This window comes from Channa argus, chromosome 7, assembly GCF_033026475.1.
Source record: "Channa argus isolate prfri chromosome 7, Channa argus male v1.0, whole genome shotgun sequence".
In the NCBI taxonomy this organism is placed as follows: Eukaryota; Metazoa; Chordata; class Actinopteri; order Anabantiformes; family Channidae; genus Channa; species Channa argus.
Window position 1 is genome coordinate 9,150,509 of NC_090203.1, and position 16,298 is coordinate 9,166,806.

At 42.1% G+C, this 16,298-nt stretch overlaps 1 protein-coding gene across 1 annotated transcript in view; it reads right to left on the bottom strand.

Annotated features, from left to right (window-relative positions):
• Positions 1-15,679, bottom strand: part of erfl1 (Ets2 repressor factor like 1) — a 40,101-nt gene extending 24,422 nt beyond the window's left edge. The window contains exons 1-2 of the mRNA XM_067511900.1: positions 15,524-15,679; positions 11,869-12,030 (exon numbers count right to left, since the gene is read on the bottom strand). The gene's annotated coding sequence lies outside the window, so the exon portion shown is untranslated. The remainder of the gene's footprint in view (positions 1-11,868; positions 12,031-15,523) is intronic.
• Positions 15,680-16,298: the final 619 nt, after the last annotated feature.

A 16,298-nucleotide genomic window follows, 5' to 3' on the forward strand; every position in this document is an offset into this window, starting at 1 on the left:
ATATATTATCTTAAATGTGGACCTATAGGGTTTCCAATTAGGTAATCACATATATGGTAGAAAACAATTAAAGTCCAGAAAGTAGGCATCTCAGTGATTTTAGGCTATAACACAACAAGTCATACAGGCATCCTGCACTGATACACTATTGTAAAAATCCAAACACAATAAGTTGGAGGATTGTCAAATCACATTAAAGTATCTCATATTTTGCTAACTTGTTCTTAATGGAAAAAGAAATAATGAAAATGAATCAATAAAACCAAGAGTAAAACTATCACGAACTAATAGTACTGAATCCCCTTGGAGTCAGCTTAGAGCTGGAGTTTGATAAACCGGTGGAAATGGCAGGTGTTATATGAAACAAAAATAAGATAAGAGAAAAAAGTAAAGTAAAATGCAGTTAGACTCATATGGTTCAGTGTGGTCTGGGCGTGATTTCAACACAAACTAAGACTCAGCATGGAACATTTTGATAGTTTAAACAGTTTAAAACACTTACAGTGGTAACCGGATTTGGAGTCTTGTGGGGTTAAGAACTTGATAAAATCCACCATGCCTACTGGGACTACAGAGGTGAGTGCTCACATACAAATTGCCATTGATATAGAGAGAATGGGAAGCTCCACCATCACAAACTTTAAACCCTATCCTGCCTTATACCGAGAGTGCAGTGCAGATGGCGCCCTCTGGGACCCCAGGCAGGTGGGACTGACATTGCTGCATTTTTTGCTTTGCCAGTGTCTTCAATTGGACCATTTATCCTTAACTGGAAATTACTCTAGCACAATGTATGCAATCAGTACTGTGTGATGTGGGAACATCTGAGCTTTGTTGAACTCCAGAAGTTTTGACCTTTTCAAGTGAAGTGCACTCGGTGAAAACTGCTGCTCAGATGTGCTATCAATAATGGAGGATAAACTAGACACCTGTGTGCCTGAATTTCCAGAAATGCACTGCAGATAATTAGTGTCATACTGCCGTCACACACAAAGGCTTTATATACCAAACCTTTGAGCGGGTAATCATACTGAAACTCAGAGTCGTTAAGGCTTATAGTATAAACCACACAATAAGTATTAATGATTAGAATATGAAATCTTGGAAATAAAAAGGATCCTTATGATGTCCTGAACACAGGCCTGCAGTGATAGTGGACAAAGGTGCACAATGCCAAAGATCAATTAAACAGGCAGGCTGGAGTGTTGGACACTGGACTAACCGAGCAGCACGGACAGTGGAAGACAGAGTTTTGTCTGCACTGATGTTACATCAGGGTAACGAGATTGAAAAATCATCAACCGATGTCAACCGATGTCAACAAATTTAAAAAAGACAGTGTCCCGATTGGTATTCAGTGTTGTATCTTTAATCAATGTTGTTTCTGCATTTCAACCTCCTCCATCATGTAACCTTGTGTGTGTACCTTTACCAAACCAAAAGTGTGAATATCTGTACCTAAATTAAACAACATAACGGTGCATTTTGATTATAAAAAGCAACATGTGGAGCAGGTGCCTACTGGCCTACAGCTACGGGGGTGATAAGAACAGATAACAGCCATGAGATTGTGTGATAACACCGGAAACAGCAGTCCTAACTACCCAAACCCCGGAGAAATCCATACATTTAGATTAGAGAAGAGCGGATTTAGTACTTGTACTAGGGAGACCATCAAAGAACTGGAAGACTAAAATTTGGTTCCCTGACCTTGAATTTATTGCACCACTGGGGGATGATTTAGATAAATATTAAAACAGCATAGAGGCTGAACGGTCTCTACGTGTACTGTTCAAATGAAAAAAGCTGTTTTTTGTTACAAAAGAATGATGAGGAGGGACACAGCCTGTTAAATCTCTGTCTCTAATTGATATCTCTCTTTAGGCCCTTATTACAGGATGTATGTGGCACATTCCTCCTGTTCCATGCACAGGCTTCTGAATGACATTGACTTTAAGACATTTGCCACATGGCAATGTCCTACTTTCTGTCTCTCGTAACTCTGATACAGGTCTATTACAGTTGCCAAAGAAAGGCAAAAACTGTAACAAAATGTCACCCAAGTACCTGAAGGAACAATTTCATCTTTTTGACATTAATAACATCTTCTACATCTTTTGAAAATGACTTTGACTAAAAACAGGGAATGAAAATAATAAATAATAATTAACCACGTAGTAAAGACTAACCCCTTGAACCATAAATTTCCAAAATCAGGGCAACTTAGCAGCAGATTTAAAGGTAGAGCCCATTTAATCTGTCCTATTTGCACTGATTTGTAGGTTTCAGTTTCAATATGGTCTTGAAAAAATGTTTAACAAAAGAGCAAATAAAGTCTAAAATCAGGAACAATGTTTCCGCAAACAAAAGACACAACATACAGACTCACTCGCCAACTTTTATCAAATAACTACTGTCTCTTCTGTCACAGCTGTTTCCATTCATCTGTCCTGTCTCTTCGATGTACGTAGCTGTTTTAGACTGCTGAATTCCATTCGAAGTCGTACTGTATGTCCATGTGCACACACACCAGCATGCACACATGAAAATGCACAAAAATTCAATCTATCCATCCTTTTCTGTTTCCCAGTTTCACACTCTTTTATATAGACACAGACACACACACACACACCCTAGTACATGTGCACACACTCTTAGTGCCCGTCTGTCCTGGCCCCCTCTTGCCTGTGTGCGCGTGTCAAATCGAATCTCCACCTCAGTGCGTAGTACACCTGCTGTGCCTGCGTATAATGCGCTGCATACAGTGAGTGCACGATGACGGATTACTGAATTAGACCAATAATGACAAGTGACACTTCTGTTACCGCTCCCTGAGCCACTGCAGAGAGCAGAGGAGAGGTGTAAATAAAGAACAGACACAGGAACAAAGAGAGAGAGTGAAAGAAACAAGGGTAGAAAAGAAAAAGAAACAACAGAACAGGGACCGAGGAAGTCATAGAGACGGATTGGAAATTTTCATCTTATTTTGTGAAAATAAAGAAATAAGTTCTGTTTCAGTCGGGTGCTACTTCTCTTGTCCTATATCCTGTTTCCTTCCTCTGTTTCCACGGTGACACACAGTGCTGTCATGGGCTCATGATGGCAAATCCACATCACAGTCTATGATAAAGTCAAAGAATGTCATACACCCTGTAAACCAAAAATGATAATTTTCCCTCTCTTACCACAAGCTTCAGACAAAATCCTACCTGGACTCCTTCTACAGAAAGTTGCATGTGGTCAAGGCTTCAGTTAAACTAAAATGTTTAAAGAAAATAAAGGCAACGAGGCAGAAACCTCACACATTCGGCAAAATAGGGCTGTTTTGACTTGTTTTCTTAATGAATATACATGAAATGTAGAGGAGGGTAATTTGTGAGTGTCCAACAGTTGTGGACCAGGGCAGTGTATCTGCAGGATGTCTCGCACCCCCATGGACCTGAGTCTCCACAGGCTTGTGCTCAGGATACCAAACCATGCCAAATGAGGAAGAAGTGCAATCCTCCCTGGGACCACATGAATAAATTAGCCAACCACCCGGTGCTTCTGCACCGGGGCAAAGTCTGACTAGGGGAGAAAGCATGCACAAAGATATACACAAATACATGCAGGGAAACTGAAAAACAGCATCTGTAGGTGTGTGGCCTGGTTTGGGGGCTGGCCACAGCCTTTATGATATGAACATCAATGAGAATATTTGTGTTGGCATTCTGTCAATGACATCAATTTAATTGCAGGGCTCCTTGTCCTGCCTGTATTGTCTCATAATGGAGAATCATTGGCGGATATAAGCCTGCCAAGTCCTCAAGCCACTGTGCCACAGGCATGTTTGGCTCAAAGGAGCGAGGGACTTCTAAAACCTATACCTCTATCCTCCCCCACTTGATAGAGAAAACAACAACAGAGACAAACTGTGCTTCTGGAGAAAGGTGAACACTTAAATGGGACAAACACATAGAAAACGAGCAAAAAGCAGCAGAAGCACAATTGGAGTTGAAAAAAAAAAAACGAAAAAGAGAGAGATAGAGGAGAGCCAGGGAGCAATCCGGGGAGCACAGAGGAAGGAAGACAGAAAGAAATATTGACAAAGCCTAGATATACACATAAGTCACCCGACACAACTCGCCAGCTCCCTGTATTTTATAGAGCCGCTCTGCGCTGGCGGAACAGCATGACAGGCCAGTTCCTTCAACGGAAAATATGGTCCCTCTCTACCCTCCCGCCTCTTGCACTGCTATCACTCCTGTTTTCTGTCTATCCCACCCGATATCATTCTGTCACCTCTGCGCCCGGCTCTTTTTTCCATCATCTTCCTATTTCTTTCTTCCCCGTTCTCGCTTTTTTATTGGTGCTCTACATTCCAGCCGTCATGTTTCACTCCCTTGTTTCTATCCATCTTCATGTCGCTCTCTTAATCCCCTCTCATTTGCTCTCCTCTGCCCTCATCCCTCCCGTTTCTCTTCCTGCTCTCCCAGAGCCGTTTCCACATGTTGTCCCATTTCCACCTACTCCTCTCCATTTCCCTCATTCTTCCCGATACATTTCCTCTTTGCTATCCCTTCCATTCCTCCCGTCCATCACCATCCCTCTCTAGCACAGGCTCTCCTATCTCCATCTTACACCTTTCCAACTGTGTTTCCATTGACCTCCCTGGTTTGCAGTTCATCTATCAGTCTGTCTCTGCATCACCCCTCTTAACTCTATCCATCCACTCCTTTAAAATGAATACTGGACACACTTTTGCTCATCTTTTACTTCCTCCAACTTCTCTCTGTGACTTTCTGTTTCTATATCTATATGCATTCATCACAATTTCCACTGTTGTGTTGTTTACACTGCCTTAGCTCCTTTCACCTTCTTTACCTCCCACCTTTCTTTCTCTTTATCTCATTCTTTCTTTTTTCCTTCTATCTTCTCTTTTCCTTTCCTTTCTTTCTCACCTCTCCCTCTGCATTCCAGCCGGCCCTCCCTCTCTCATCCACAGCCTGAACACAGAGCCCCATGTGTCGGAATCAATTAGGGCTGAGAGCCGTCGCGGCCGCTCTTTCACGGAGGTAAATATTAAACTGCACCAAGCACCGAGGAGGAAGAGAGGGAGAGAGAGAGGAGGGGAGAGAGGGAGCCCTCCGTCCCTAATCCACCGCATCGATCAGACGGGGATGAGGGTAATATATTATTTTGACAAGATACGATCCTCCGACGCGCACCACTATCCCCGGCGATCGATTTCTTTTTTCTCTCCTTTTTTCTTTCCTTTTCTCCCCCTCAGCGAGTGGGACAGAGTTTGTGTGTTCCTGTGTGTGTGCCTGAGATAGGGTGCGTGTGCACGTGTGTGTGTGTGTGTGTGTGTGTGTGTGTGTGTGTGTGTGTGTGTGTGTGTGTGTGTGTGTGTGTGTGTGTGTGTGTGTGTGTGTGTGTGTGGAGTTGTTGGTTGTCTTGGCCTGTGCATGTGCACTGGAGTGTGGATGGGTGACAATGGGAACAGCATTAGGAAATGTGGGGAAGAGATGAGGATGGTGCCACTAGTAGGTCTGCGCTTTTACAAACAAGCTCCTGTCTAAACAGCTAAATCACACATTCTCCCAAAGATGGATCGCTGAGAGGAGAATTGGAGAATAACGTTTCATGTTTATTTTCTCAGGTATATGCACAGAGCAGCACACGAGGCAAAATGTCACTGTGTCACCCATCTATATCGCTTTGTAAACTGTGTCTAAATGCTAAATCCCCGGATCAATTTTTTTATTCAACTTTGCTCCCATCAACTCACTCCGTCTGCCCCCTGCATCTGTCCTCCTCAAACCGCTCCACATCTTGCTGTCCTCCACTGATGAATGGTGTCCTACCAGCCGTAAATGTGTAAGGGCAATGGGCTGCATGTCTGTGTTTGTGGGCCACTTATTCTCACGGCAGCTCATATGAAAATCTGCAAAGTTTTTCACACCACGTAGAAAATGAAAGTCCCTATTTTTGCAATGCTGAATTTAAGTTTCATCAGCTTTTATGGTTAAGTGATAGTGTTAATATCAACACTGAGTGTCAAACCCAACAAGGTTCAGCAGAAAACTCTTCAGCCAGTTTTGTTTCTCAGTTTTGTTTGACCCATAATGGCTCTCACATGCACAGATTTTATTGTGATTAAAAAATATTGATGTTTGCTACCTGGCCACCATAAAATGGCAGGAAATTAAAGCAAACCTCTAACTGACTAAGAAGACTAGCAACCGTGCAAGCCAAAGATCCTAAACATGCTTGCAGATGTAGGTGGAAACCAAGTGATGGAAAATAAGCTGGGTAAGCTGGTAACCGTACTGTAGAAGCCCCAACGTTATCACAAGATATGAACATTGGTATTATATGATTCTGTAACATGACTCCAGTGTTTTCACAACGATTGCTTTCTGCAATATCTGCACACAGCAGCTAAAGTATAATTCCGTTTAGCGGATGATTACAGTAATCTCTGGTTTGCTGCTGTGCTTCTGTAGTCTGGTTTTGGATCTTTCTGCCCCTTATAGGTCGGAAACCTTTTGATGTATCTTAAAATTTTGTTGTCTTCCGTGGTCCCATGATATCTGGTTTAGGCATGAATGGGTGGAACTGTGTTAAAGCCCACCACGTAAGACACGATGACCCAGATGGACAGCAGAAATACAACCCATGACAAGCTTTGTGTTGCTGCATTATCTTGAGAACTAACGTGTCAAGTGTGCATGATCGCTTCAACCATTTCTGTTTTCGCTAAGTGTGTGTGTGAACGACTTATGTCAGTTCTAACCTCTCCATATATGTGCTGTGGAGATATAAAAACACGCAAGACAGGTACATGCACATAAACCTCAGGGCCCAACCAGTTTCATTTCCCAGAAATCTCTGTCCAAACAAGTATGACAACACCTGCTGGTATCTTGTCCAGTTCACCCCCCCCCCCTCTCTCTCTCTTACTCTTCGTCTGCCACTTTCTCTGTTTCTGCCTGCCGCGACTTAGTTTTCCTCTTTCTTTCTTTTCGCTCTTGCTTTTATTGTGCCATTTTCTGCCACTTTGGTCCAAGAAAGGGAGGCCGTAATGCAATCTCTCCCCTTCTCCGTCCCCTGCTGTGAGGGAGAGTAGCTTGGCCTGTGTGCTGGGCCGGGGAGAAGGGGGAGAGACGGGGTCAAGGTGAGCTCTAATACACTATTGATCCGCCCCAATTGAAAACCTGATGGAAATTTTACCCCCCTCCCCTCCCTTCCTCCTCATCTTCCCCTACACCTCTCCCTCTCTCTCTGTTTTCTCCCCCCACCCTTCATCTACCCCCTCTCCTTTCCTATCTCCCACTCTTCTCTTCCCTCATGTCTTTTTTTCTTTTTCTGTGTGTTTCCTCCCTGGTGTCTGGAGTCTTCCTCTTTTTCAGTGTCTATCTCTGTTCACGGTTTTCTCTCCCAGCTGAATGTCTGTTTCAACAACTGACCAGTTTCTCTCCTTTGTGATCTCTCTTTGCGCTGGGCAGCACTCTGCCTTCATGTCTTTTAAACTATGTCTCTAATCATTTCCTCCCTTTACTTTTCCTAGTTTTGGTTTTGCCATCTCCTCTTTTTCAAGCCTCTTCCTCTCTTTTCCTTGAAATACCCTGCTACCCTACACTTCCCTGCTGTTTCTGTCTCTCTCACTCTTTTTACCTCATCCCCCTCTCTGAGCGTGCATCAGATGGTCCATTCTCTCTAACCTAGTCCATATTGATCTCTATGGCAGTAGCATGCAGGGTGAGAGCTACGAGGACCACTGCTACAGTGTATTAAACGCCACAAACGCTTTAGACGTGGGGGCCTGAGACACGCCTCCCCGGCAGGGTCCTGTCAATAGCTGCTCCCTCCTGTCAACAGCAGCCAAATGGCCTCTCAATCTGCCCCTTGTGATGGGCTACAGATTGGTACACAGGCACTGCAATGGATGCACCACAAAAAAACAAAATAAAAAGGAATAAAAGAAATCAAGAAATAAAGAAAAATATAATGCAGAAAAGCTTGATGGGAGACAAGCCACTATAAAACTAAAATAAAATAAAATTAAGTAAGAAGTTATGTATAAGGTAATTTTCTCTATAATAGCTGTTTTTTTAAAACAGACCTATTAAACATTGATGTAAGTCAATGAAATCATGTGAAAATAATTTCCATTCAGATGCCTAAAATGTTGCACAACTAAATCTATGACCTCAGCATTCAATCGCCGCTATTCTTCAACTTAACAGGCTGTATAATAACACACTGTTGTCCTGCAGTTATGTGGAACAGCAATTATGGACACAGTTGAGCGTGCTATATACTGTTCATGCACATCAAACAAAAGAGGCACAAACACTGGAAAGGCCTGAACAATACAGATGGCAGCAACAAGAAGTAAACCTTTTACAGCTCCCCATTACATCCCACTTAACAAGACAGACCACAACCTCTCCCTCTCTCGGAGTCTATGCAGAGTTAGCTGCTATCGCACTGCTTGAGTGGGAGATAAATGGAGTGAGTGCGTGTATGTGTACGTTTGATTTATGTACTGTTGTGTACGTGTCAGACGGCCAAGCTATCAAGACCACCATCTCCCAATAGACACAGGAATGCTACAGCAGTGGAGGGACCCCTGTGTCGACCCTGAGACCCCTGATACACATCTGGAACAACGGAGCATGCCGAGCAAAGATTGGAGGGGTTTGTTAGAGTTGGAGTAGGAGGAGGAGGAGGATAAGAGCTACCTTTATATGTTTTGTGCTTTTATCATTTTCATTGAAAAGAGCTTCATCCACTTTGCTCTTACTCTCCATTGTTCTGTCTTTTCTTTCTCCTCTCTGCCCTTCATTGTCTCGCGTGGACATGAGGGATGAGGCCACTGTAGTTTCATCTTAAACTCAACTTTGCAACTTCTGTCCACTCCCAGGGGAATAATCTCACAGGTAGCAGAGCTGTTCTTTGCAGACTAGAGGTCCTGCTTGGCTGCTTTCAAATTAAGCTTCTGTCAGCAGTGTCAAAAGGTACTTCTGTATTATCCTGATCACATGGGAAATCCATGGGTTGTTCAAAATATCTGGCTTTCTTTATACACCTTATTTTTACGGATTACTTTTCAGCAAAAAATACATGTTTGTGAATGAAAACAAAGGTTCAAATATTTTTTCATGGTTTGTGCTTGTATTTCTGTATTGAATGGCTTCTAATTTGGACTAACTGGCATTAGGAGGTCAGACACCTTCTATTTTCCTACGTTTCTCTTTCAATCACTCTTTTCTCTTCTCCCTTGCTGTCTCCTCTTTTTCTCTCTCCCTCTCTTCACCCTCTCCATCTATTTCTTTCTCTCTAGGAAGGAATCAGTCTCACCTTAATTGCCCTTAAATCGGATTAATGACTGACCGGGGACAACTTGACTTAATCTCTCTTCTAGTAAATCTCTTCCTCTCCCTTCTTCTCGTACATCACTCTTATACATTTTATTCTCTCTTGCTCTCTCTGCCTTGCTCCCTCTCTCTTTTCTCTTTCATGTCTTTTCCTCTGTTTTCTGTCTCCAGGCCTCGTTCCCAGCTCACTCCATCTTTCCTTCCTCTCTTTTTGCTTTGCTTTCTGTGACTTCCTCTACCTCTTTCGTTTCCTTTCTTTCCATCACTCTCCCTGTGAATCAATCATTCTTTCATCTTTTCGGACCCACTTTGTCATGCTTCGGCTCTGCTCGTCATCCGGGTCCCTTCATCATTTCTCTCCTCTCTCTCCTTCTTTTCACACAACTTTCTATCATCCTTTAACTTTATCATGAGATTTTGTCCACATCTCCTGGCACTTGTCACTTTTTCTCTCCCTTCTCCACTTTGTTTCTTCGTCTGTATGTGTGTGTCTTCGTTTCTCTTGGTTGGCCAGTTTTGGGGTGTTGTGCATATGTTAGATGTCGATGAGGTTCTGTCATTGCCTACTAAGTGCTTTGGCAATACTAGGGATCTGCTGTCATGCCAGTGCAACTAATCTCAATCGAATTACATTGAACTTGTATTGAGATGGAGATAAAGGACACAAGTGTCGCTCTGTGTGACTGCTCAAGCAGCTCTCTCACACCCATTTGAAAAGCACGTAATGAGTAAAGGTGAGCACAAACACACAAACGCAAGCACCCAAATGCCATGTTGACCTTTACCCTTTATGGCATAAAAGAATTACAAAAAGAAATAACAAGTCATTTACAGTTCAATACAAACTACTGACCATGTCATCCTCAGGGGATCCTTGTTAAGTGTGTAAGGACAGAGATATTGCGCCACTTTCCAAACCCCTGCCGTACCAAAAACAGAGAGAAAAAAGAGGCCACCCTTGTGGACAAAAGCTCATTTTCCTCTTGGTTGCACACTGCTGCAGGCAGGCTAACATGCCACGGGAGAATTCAACCACTCATACACCTTTGTTTTCCTCAGCTTTTTCCCAACTTTACACACAGCAGTAAAGCCATATCTTAGAATGAACAAGAATTTCTCTCAGCCCAGAGGGCATGTGCACGACCTGTCCAGCCTGAGGCAAATCTGAGAGCCACAAAGTCGCCGATCTTTTAATTTTGACAAAGAAAAAAGAATGTGTCATTTACAAGCGGAGACGCTTCTTCACCTTCCAGTTTTGTTCTAAGCCGCTTCCACATTTCTTTCTCTCTCACATTTCTGTCTTCTTTCCACTTGCCAATACTTCCAAAAGACCCCCCCAACTCACCCACTTCCAAACCTCTCCGCATGACCATCTGCTTCACAGCACTCCTGTGCTTGTCCTTTCTCGCTTCTTCTCTCACTCACAGTGTAGTAAGGATTAAGCATTTATCTCTGTGGTCCTCCTCCTAAATGCCCGTGAGGATGATAAGAGTCACTGGGATTTGTCAAATTGTGCGGCATTGATTAACTGACCTTTTACGCCTGCAAGTCTCTCAGCCACTCCACTAACTGCCGACAGGCTAGATAGAGAGATAGATGGATACATCTGGCTGTTATTATTGTGTACAAGTTTGTAGTTACCAGGTGTGGCAGTGAGAGACGACTGGGGTATGAGGGCCACAGGACTGAGAGGGAGAGACGAAGGTGGGGGAAGAGGGGACTTAGAGATGGTAGTGAAGATACAGAGGAGTCCTTCAATTGCCCTATGGGTTCAGATTCTAACAGGTGTGTCTACTATCAAACTGTAATGAGGGTTGAATAATGAATCGCAAATTCTAAGGTGTGGCAATGGGCTAATGCCAGACAGGAAGAATTAGGAGAGAGCAGGGGAGCTGCAGGAAGCGTACAGCCTAGCCGGAGGACAAGCTTGCACGTGAACAATGATTTTGCTTGTAGCACGGCACACCTTTCATAATTAACAGATAGGTCTGAGCTCCTTCCTAGCTGACACATTTTCATGAGCAAGAAAGATGTGTTTCAAAAATTAAATCTAGATAAAAGGCCTCCAAAGCTAGAAATCTAGCAAGAAATTCTTACAGTGTTCAAAGTTCAATTTACACTTGACATTAAATGCAAAAGGTCTTGCTCATAATTTTTACAATCTGTTGCCCTATGAATTTTTAAGTAACAGCCATTTAAAAGGTCTCAGTGATCATCTGGTGCAGCTATAATATTAAAATGTGCACTTAGGAAATGATTACAATTATTAATGAACTGCACATTTCACCGTTTTTATTCCACACGGACAAGCAACAGATTTCTGATCTTTCATCAGCAGTACATGACCTCTACAACTTAAAAGTGGAAAATGTGAAAATGTGAATCTGGCGCAATAAATGTGTGTCATTTTAAAACACAAGGTCGCTATAAAATAGAAGCAGATGAGAAGGGAATGGGAGATTGAGATCCTGACAGACTGAGGTTCATAGAGAAGTTCACCCACCTGGACCTCCGCGTCGCCCCGCCTCAGAGATGCACCTGAGGCCGAAGCCCGATCACGTCTCTGGAAGTGGACTCGGGGTCTTTTCGCCGCTGCACTTGTTCCAACTCTGGAGGGAGGAGGCGAGGGGGGAAATTGCCGCTGTCGCACTGCTCAAAGGCGTCACTAAAAATACAACAGATACGAATTTAATTCCCTCTGTGACCCCAACATCATTCTTAAATGTAATGCACGTGCTACCGTTTTTTAAAATCGAAATAGTGAAAACAAATGAGGACAGGGGACTCTTCTGTCCAGCTGAGTGGAGTCGATCCCGGGGGTTGTGATGTGTAGTTTTCCCGCAGGAGCACTGCTGCCCAATAGACCACAGATCAATCACCTTATTTACTCTTTACTGTCATACAGTAACTGAGACAGTGAGTGAGGAAGAGACAGACCTTAAAGTCACTCGAAAAATCACTAGAATAGTCCTAGAATAACTTAAACTGTGCGCCTTTGGCACTTGTTTATGAATGACATAGTCGCTCTTCATATTTGCTGTTCTCTGGTTGACATCTTTGCAATATTACATCAGACTCCGAGGGTAACCTATAATGTGTGCTATATTTATATTAAATAATATATATATATATATATATATATATATATATAAACTCCTCCTGAATGTATAAATGACTTACTTATCTTTGCGCACGGGATGTTTCCCGGTTTATCGGCACACAGAGCGAAGAGGCCCTGAGTGCAGCACGGCGAGAGGCTCTGCTGTCTTGTTATCGATATATGAGAAGCTTGCTGGAAAGGATATTGACCGCACTAACTAGCCGCACTTTGATCATACGAAATTGCTTTCCAGATGACAACACATTAAGGATGAGAGCATTTTTAAAAAATCAAACCCGCCTCTCGCACCTGTCAGAAGTTTCTTTTCCGAATGAGATGGAGATGAGGAGAGGTAAGAGCCCCCATAGGTCGACTGCATTGATGAATAACAGAAAGCCAATAGTATATTTCCAAAAAGAAGAAAAGGGGGGAAAATGAAAAGGAAGGTTCCATCAAAACTTTTAATTCCTCATCACTCATATGAAACACTCAGAAAATGTTAGATTGTTAGCATATAATTGGACATTAAACTCGTGTCACCTTTACAAATCTACAAATTCATAAAACGATAATATTATAACAATAAAGAAATCGAATATGAAAAAAACAAATTTAAAAAAGAAAAGCCAAAAAAATATTTCTGTTGAACATAAGTGACGGCGAGTCAATTATAAACGAATTACGGGTTTTTGTATTTCTGCCTTACGTTCTTCAAAGATTAAATTAGACCTAATGCTATTAAATTCACCAAATCAAATAATTTTAAATCATTATATAAATGTAATAAAAATAATCGTACAATTAAAAATTCAAACCAGCACGGTTTAACAAATAAAACACTTCAGCGCAGATTATTGTTCAGACTACAGCAATAATATTGACAATAATAATAACAATAATAGGTCATTAGCTTGAAACATAAATAAGTGTTATCTTAAAATATTGAATTCGTTATTATTATTATTATTATTATTATTATTATTATTATTATTATTATTATTATTTTCATTTTTGTTCATATTCCTCCTTCCTGATTGAACAGAGAAGTGCTATTAGTGATGTGAGACATATTTATTAATACTTTCTGCCTGCACAGTTTGAATAAACAGCGGCTGTTAAAGCGCTGATGTTATGACAAATGTAATTGGACAAAGCCAAGCAATGCAGAGGTGAGGGATGAAAGAGGGGAGGGTGAGTGACGTGGAGACAAATATCCCCAAATGCCATTTAATGTCGGAAATATTTCCGCTAAAGTATTGACAGCAGGGAGACTGATGAGGCGGCCGGCGAGAAGCGGCACAAAACCAGAAATAATTCAATTAAACGGCCTGAGTCATAGACGAGACGAGAGGTTCAACACGTTGGCCTGAAACTTCCCAGGAAACACAGGCACGAAGACTAATTCGAGGCCAGAAGCAGGAGTGAGGTCAGGTGCTTAGTGGAAAGATTGTTTTTTTGTTGTTTTTTTAATTTGACATAGAAACATTTAAAAGTACTTCAGCATTATATAATCTCACTCTGGACAATATTATTATTAACAATTGTTATTAATTGTAATAATAATAATTATATTATTATATTTTAGTTAATTCTTCTGTTGTGCTAATTAAACAAATTAACCCAAAGCTTCCTGACTTGTAAATTCCCAGTAGCCTAATTCTGTAAGAAACACGCGCACAGCAGGTACGTGCACGCACGCACACTTTCAAACTTTGTTGAGGCAGGCTGATGTTGTGTAAAGTCAGATGTGAATAACTGACATCAGAAAAACAACATTGGTTGGGGTTAGGGTGGATCCATTGATCGAGCTCTTAATCCGCAATAGTTACATGCATGTATTGATTTCCAAACACTGTTTATCTGGAAATATACTGGCACAAATAATTGATGGAGTACACCCACAGCGCGCATAAATATGCATCAAAGTTGTAACGGGGTAAACACCTAAAAACAGACCAGCGAATCCACATAAAGATTATTCCAAATATTTTTTCCAAGTTTGGCTCTGCACTGTATCGATGCGCCCACTTCTGAAACAAACTCTCATGCGAGGCTGAAAACACACACACAAACACACACACACACACACACACACACACACAGGAAAGAGGGAGTGGAATAAACTTTAGCTTTAGCTTAAGCTTTTTCCTTGGGTGAACACATTGACTGTCACAGATAGTCCAGCATTTTTTTTTCTTTTTTGGGGGGTGGGGGTGGGGGGTGAAGTAAAACTGGCAGTATAAGCATAGAAATATAAAAACGTTGCCATATACAATGAAGTCTTGATGATGCAGGTGGGATACGTCAAATTAACAAACTTTAAGGGAGAATTTAAACTTTGATTTAAACCAAGTTGCAGGAAAAAAATGTAATACACCCACACACGAGCTCAACATTATACACACGAACACACATCTAATAACGGTTCAGGTGAATTATCACACACACACACACACACACACTCACACACGCACACAAACACACGCACAGCTGTTTAGTAGACTGATTGATACGGCGGTGTGGGGTGGAGGTGAGGGCTGGACGCTTTAACAAATAGAAACGCTTGAAGACTAATCCGGGCCAACGCCGAAAGATGAGCGGGTCCGTGTGCTCCTGTACAGCCGAGAATTTCACAAACCTGCACAAATGAAATAAATAAACCGCCAAAATCGGTATATTTATCTCCATCCCCTCTGCTGTGTGTATGCTTAAACAAGATGCATAAACTTTTTCTCACTTTTCCAAAAAGTAGACTGAAGCTTAAAAAATCAAGTATACAAAATAATAATTAATAGGAGTTTGCGTAAATCACGCACGGTCGAACTTTTTGTTGCACAGCAACAATCAAACCAGTGCGATAATGCAAAATTGTTTAAAACACAGCGAAAATCTTCACAACATGTAGCAATAAGAATAACAGCAGCGAAAAAGAATCATTTTCCAAACACACTGAATAAAAAACAATCACAACTTTTGTTTCCCTCCAACCAAAAGAAATGCATTATTAAATAAAAAATATGTATTATAATTAACGAAATATAAAAGGAAGACAGCATACCTCTAGTTTTATTTTCAGAAAGTGGTGCCAACGCTCTCACTGGCTGAAGTGCGACCAGTCTATCCACACGCATTCACTCTGACGGCGCAGCGAGCCAGCGACCGGAGCGGCAGCACTACTACAAACCTGAACCCGGGGAGGAGAGCAGAGGGAGGGGGGAGAGGAGGGGGAGAGGAGGGAGCAGAGAAGGTGTGCATCTCTAGCTCTCTCTCTCTCTCTCTCCCTGTGTGTGTGCGTGCGTGTTTAAGTAGTTAATTAGTAAATCCCCATGCGCTGTGCCTCGGGTCGGTTTGTTTTCCCCGGTCGACAAGCCGAGAGGAAAGAGAATTTGAAGTAGGATTCGACCCGTTTCCGCTCCTGTGTCTCATATATAAGGTTTGTGTGTGGGAGAGAGTGTGTAGTGTAATACTGTGTGTGCGTTTTCTCTTTCGGGGCTCTACTTGCCGCCACAAGAGGAACACCGCCACCCCCCTTCTGTCTCACCTCCCACTGAGGAATCACTATGTTCATCAACATGTTGACCCCAAAAGTTGCTCCACTTGTGCAGCAAATCCCTAAACAACAACCGTAAACAAGCATTGGAAGCGGTCACTTGAAACATCTGCTAAAATGTGAGTGGGATTCATGATGGAAAACCTCCACCCAAAGTCACTTCTCCTCAAGTCTTAAACTAGAAGAATCACCACTGTTTATTGTCTTTATGTGGAGTCTATTCACAAATATATTCTTTTCTGTCATGAATTAAAGAGAAAACCTAAAACCTCGCTCACCAAGA